The following is a 6,524-nucleotide window of genomic DNA, read 5'->3' as shown; positions in this document are numbered from 1 at the left end:
GATTTAATCTTCGTTGATGATCGGCAACTGGTTTGGAATCAGGATCAGTTTTAATTTTATGCTGGCATAGAGTGGGACTAATGCCCTTAAGATCATCAAGAGTATATCCAATAGCAGCAGGGTGCTTCCTCAGAGTTTTCAATATTTTATTTTCTTCATGCTCTGAAAGGTTAACACTAATAATAACAGGATATATCTCTTTTTCATCAAGATAAGCATACTTAAGAGTATCAGGTAATTGTTTAAGCTCAAACACAGGATCACCCTATGGTGGAGGTGGATCTCCAAGTAATTCAATAGGCATATTATTCGTAAGGATATGATGTTGTTCAAAGATAACTCTATCTATCTCAATCCTTTCATCCATATGCATATCATTGTCATGTTCAAGCAAGTATTTCTCTAAAGGATTAGTAGGAGGCACATCAATAGAAGCTAGAGCAATAATTTCATCCTTACTAGACAATTATTTTTCATGAGGTTGTCTACCAAACTTAGAAAAATTAAATTCATGTGACACACCTTCAAAGCCAACAGTAACAGTTTGTTTCTCACAATCAATCTGAGCATTAATAGTATTGAGGAAAGGTCTACCAAATATGATGGGACAAAAGCTATCTTGTGTGGTAGCAAGAACGAGAGAATCAGTAGGATACTTAGTTTTACCACACAAGACTTCAACATCTCTAACAATTCTCACAGGGCAGATAGTATCTCTATTAGCAAGTTGAATAGTAACATCAATAAATTCCATCTCGACACGTGCAATATCATCTTTAATTTCATTTCATAAAGATCGAGGTATTGCACTAACACTAGCACCCATGTCACATAAACCATGATAACAATGATCTCCTATCTTAACAGAAACAACATGCATGCCAACAACAGATTTATGTTGGTATCTAGCATGAGATTTAGCAATTCTAGCAGGATCTTCATAGAATTTAATAACATGCCCATCAACATTATCGACCAAGAGATCTTTAGTAATAGCAATGCTAGGTTCAACTTTAATTTGCTCAGGGGTGTAGGTGTTCTAATGTAGCCCTTACGTTTCACACTTGAAGCTTTAGCATGATCTTTATTCTAACAGGGAAATGTGGTTTCTCAATGTAAGCACTAGGAACAATAGAATCATTATAAGAAATGACTTTCTCTTCAACTGGATTGGGTTTTACTACATTGACTTCTATGGGAGGATGATATTTAAACCACTTCTGCTTCGGGATATTAATATGAGCAGCAAAAGATTCACATAATGAAGCTACTATCTCAGAGTCAACTCCATGTTTAGCGCTAAAATCACGAAAAGTATTTGTTTCAGCTAAGGATTTAACGCGATCGAACTTACGATTCATACCTGACTCCTTACCTTCATCAAACTCCCAATCTTCAGAGTTGCCTTTAATTCTTTCCAATAAATCCCATTTGAAGTCAATGTCTCTCTTCATAAAAGAACCGGTACAATAAGTGTCAAACGTGGTGTGATTATCATGAGAAAGCCTAGCATAGAAGTTCTGAATAATAATTTCTCTCGCGAGCTCATGGTTAGGGCATGAATATAACATTGACTTAAACCTCCCCCAAGCTTGAGAGATACTTTCTCTATCACGAGGCCAAAAATTATAGATATAATTCCGATCACGATGTACCAAATGCATAGGATAAAACTTTTTATGAAATTCCAATTTCAATCGGTTGTAGTTCCATGATCCAGTATCATCACATAGCCTATACCATGTCAATGCTTTATCCCTCAAAGATAAGGGAAATACCTGCTTCTTGACCTCATCCTCGGGCAAACCTACAAGCTTAAATAAACCACAAACTTCATCTACATAGATTAGATCCAAGTCGGGATGTGATGTTCCATCTCCTGTAAAAGGATTAGCCAACAGTTTCTCTAGCATACCCGAACGAATTTCATAATAAATATTTTCAGTAGGTGCAGTAGGTTAAGGAGCAACTATTTGTGATTCCAGTCGAGGTGAAGATACCTCGAACAAGCTCCTCAAAGGATTAGTTTCCATAGTGACAAGTGAAAATAAATTTCAGCACACTATATAAATGTTTCCTTCCCAAATTCCACTTACCAACGGCGCTTCACTCCCCGACAACGGCGCCAGAAAAGAGTCTGGATGACCCACAAGTGTAGGGGATCTATCGTAGTCCTTTCGATAAGTAAGAGTGTCGAACCCAACGAGGAGCGGAAGGAAATGACAAGTGGTTTTCAGCAAGGTATTCTCTGCAGGCACTGAAATTATGGGTAACAGATAGTTGTGTGATAAGATAATTCGTAACAGGTAGCAAGTAACAATAGTAACAAAGGTGCAGCAAGATGGCCCAATCCCTTTTGTAGTAAGGGAAAAGCCTGGACGAACTCTTATGTAAGGTAAAGCGCTCCCGGGGACACATGGGAAGTCTGTCAAGCTAGTTTTCATCATGTTCATATGACTCGCGTTCGCTACTTTGATAGTTTGATATGTGGGTGGACCGGTGCTTGGGTGTTGTCCTTACTTGGAAAAACATCCCACTTATGATTAACCCCTCTCGCAAGCATCCGCAACTACGAAAGAAGAATTAAGACAAAGTCTAACCATAGCATTAAACTAGTGGATCCAAATCAGCTCCTTACGAAGCAACGCATAAACTAGTGTTTAAGCTTCTGTCACTCTAGCAACCCATCATCTACTTATTACTTCCCAACGCCTTCCTCTAGGCCCAAATAATGGTGAAGTGTTATGTAGTCGACGTTCACATAACACCACTAGAGAAAAGACAACACACAACACATCAAAATATCGAACGAATACCAAATTCACATGACTACTTATAGCAAGACTTATCCCATGTCCTCGGGAACAAACGTAACTACTCACAAAGCATAATTATGTTCATGATCAGAGAGGTATTGAATAGCATTAAGGATCTGAACATATGATCTTCCACCGAGTAATCCAACTAGCATCAACTACAAGGAGTAATTAATACTACTAGCAACCTTACAAGTATCAATCGGAGTCGCGAGACGGAGATTGGTTACATGAGATGAACTAGGGTTTGGAGATGAGATGGTGCTGATGAAGATGTTGACGGAGATGAGTCCCCTCTGATGAGAGGAGTGTTGGTGATGACAATGGCGATGATTTCCCCCTCCGGGAGGGAAGTTTCCCCGGCAGGACAGCCGGAGCTCTAGATTACTTATTCTCAAGTTCCGCCTCGTGGCGCCGACGTTTCTTCCCGAAAGCTCTCCCCTGATTTTTTTTTGTGTGAGAGAGACTATATAGAGTTGGAGTTGGAGGCTGCAGAGCCACGTGGGCCCCACGAGCCTGCCAGGCGCTCCCTAGGGTGGCGCGCCTCCTGGGCTCGTGGGCCCCTAGCTCCGTGTCTTCGGGTAATTCTTGTGCCGGTATTTTTTATATATTCCACAAAAAATCCTCGTAAGTTTCCAGGTCATTCCGAGAACTTTTATTTCTGCACAAAAACAACACCATGACAATTCTGCTGAAAACAGCGTCAATCCGGGTTAGTTCCATTCAAATCATGCAAATTAGAGTCCAAAACAAGGGCAAAAGAGTTTGGAAAAGTAGATACGATGGAGACGTATCACTGAACTGAATGGTAGTGCAAGGAGGCGACTCATCATCATCATCTAGGTGTGGAATCTGCATTGAGTCAACTTCATGTTGAAGTTGTTTGACTATAGTGGTCAACTCCGTAACCTTCACATCCAATTCATGAAACTTTGTTTCCACGAACCTCTCTAGGCTCTTTTGATTTTACACAATCTCCGAGATGTTCTTCTCCATAACTTGGACAGAGCTAACTAGAAATGCCTAATACGTCTCCAACGTATCTATAATTTTTTGTTGTTCCATGCTATTATATTATCAACTTGGGATGTTTTCTATGCATTTATATGTTATTTTATATCATTTTTGGGACTAACCTATTAACTCAGTGCCCAGTGCGAGTTTCTGTTTTTTCCGTGTTTTGGAACTTTTTCGGATAAGAATATTAAACGGAGTCCAAACGGAATAAAACCTTCGGGATGATTTTTCCATAACATAAGGGATCCAAAAGACTTGAGAACCAAGGCAGAGGGCCACGGAGGAGGCCACGAGCCCCCAGGGGGCGCGCCTAGCAGGCTCGTGGGCCCCCCGTGCCTTCTTTTCCCTACCTCTTTCACCTATAAATTCCCTAAAATCCCCAAACCAACAGAGAGAGCCACGAAAATACTTTTTCGCCGCCGCAAGCTTCTGTTTCCACGAGATCCCATCTGGGGACCGTTCTGGTGCCCTGCCGGAGGGGGATTCGGACACGGGGGGCTTCTTCATCAATAACATTACCTCTCCGATGATTCGTCAGTACTTCACCACAGACCTTCGGGTCCATAGCTAGTAGCTAGATGGCTTCGTCTCTCTCTTGGATCTTCAATACATAGTTCTCCATGATCTTCATGGAGATCTATCCGATGTAACTTTCTTTTGCGGTGTGTTTGTCGAGATCCAATGAATTGTGGATTTATGATCAGATTATCTATGAATATTATTTGAGTCTCCTCTGATTTCTTATATGCATGATTTCGTATCCTTGTAATTCTCTTCGAGTTATGGGTTTTGTTTGGCGAACTTGATCTATAATTCTTGCAATGGGAGAAGTGCTTGGTTTCGGCTTCATACCGTGCGGTGTCCTCATCTAGTGACTGAAGGGGTAGCGAGGCACGCATCGTGTTGTTGCCATCAAGGGTAAAAAGATGGGGTTTATATCATATTGCATGAATTTATCCCTCTACATCATGTCATCTTGCTTAATGCGTTACTCTGTTTGTTATGAACTTAACACACTAGATGCATGCTGGATAGCGGTCGATATGTGGAGTAATAGTAGTAGATGCAGAAAGTATCGGTCTACTTGTCTCGGACGTGATGCTTATATGTATGATCATTGCCTTAGATATCGTCATGACCTTGCGTGATTCTATCAATTGCTCGACAGTAATTCGTTGACCCACCGTAATACTTGCTATCATGAGAGAAGCCTCTAGTGAACACTATGGCCCCCGGGTCTATTTTACACATTATATATTCAGATCTACATACAAAGATACCAAAAATACCTTGCTGCACTTCTATTTATTTATTTATATTTACCTATTATCACTATCAGATCTCACTTTGCAAGTAATCGTAAAGGGATTGACAACCCCTTTATCGCGTTGGGTGCAAGTTTATTTGTCTTTGTGCAGGTGCCTTGGTGCCTCATGTTGATACTCCTACTAGATTGATACCTTGGTTCTCAAACTGAGGGAAATACTTATCTCTACTTTGCTGCATCACCCCTTCCTCTTCAAGGGAAAAACCAACGCAAGCTCAAGAAGTAGCTGGAAGAATTTCTGGCGCCGTTGCCGGGGAGTATTCAAGTGAAGCATATCTACCAAGTACCTATCGCAAACTCATCTCTTGCATTTACATTATTTTCCATTTGCCTCTCGTTTTCCTCTACCCCACTTCTAAAACAAAATTTACAAAAATATTTGCCTTTCTTTATTTTGCCTTTTTCGTTCGCCCCTTTCTTTCGCTTACTTTCTGTTTGCTTGTGTGGGTTAGTCTACTTATTCTTATGGCTAGTCCTATCGCTATGATCATTACTCCCGAGAGCGAGGTTCTTAACTTTAAACAAAATGAGGGAGAAAACTTAAAAGATGCTTGGTATAGAATTTGCAATGCTCAGAATAGATCTACTCGTAAGCAATCTACTACCGTTCTACTTCACAATTTTTATGTGGGTATTTACCCTTGTAATTGGTATGTTCTTGACACCATCGTAGGCGGAAATTTCTTGGGTAGCCATACCGTTGATTCTTATGGTGCTTTAATAAATTTGCTAGGCTCACCCCCACTCATGGTTAGTGGAACTACTTTAACTTTGGAACATGTGATGCGTAGGCTAGATATTAGTGAAAATAAAGTTTCTACGATAGAACTCACTGAAAATTTGGATAAAAAGATCCACAATCAAATCACTCAATATGGATCCAAGGTGGGAATGACTTTGAAAAATTTAAAGGAGAAGGAACCCATAGTTAACGAAAAACTAGATCATGATTCCGCTAGAATTGGCAAACTAGAGGATGTTATAACCAACTTAAGTTCCGCTTTTTCTGCTATTCAGAACACTCCAAATTTTGCCCACAATAAGACCACTAAGCTTGTTTATGTTCCTAAAAACAATGGTGAACCATCTAGTAAGAGAGATGAAGATCTTAAAATGTTGAGTGTTCACCCTACCTATCTTGATATCTTAAAAAAACCTATCATCACTAATGATTATCTTTGTTGCCTATCTAGGAGTATAATTACTGATAAAATTAAAGAACTCCCTAGTAATGATGATGGTATGAGTGGTTTGAGCACTAAAGATGACAATACTTGATTCTATTGCCTTACGCCTAGCTAAGGGCGTTAAACGATAGCGCTTGTTGGGAGGCAACCCAATGAATAAATTTATTTTTGCTTTTT

The sequence above is a fragment of the Hordeum vulgare genome, chromosome 7H (genome assembly GCF_904849725.1).
Source record: "Hordeum vulgare subsp. vulgare chromosome 7H, MorexV3_pseudomolecules_assembly, whole genome shotgun sequence".
NCBI classification, from domain to species: domain Eukaryota; kingdom Viridiplantae; phylum Streptophyta; class Magnoliopsida; order Poales; family Poaceae; genus Hordeum; species Hordeum vulgare.
Note: the sequence above shows the minus strand (reverse complement) of the source record.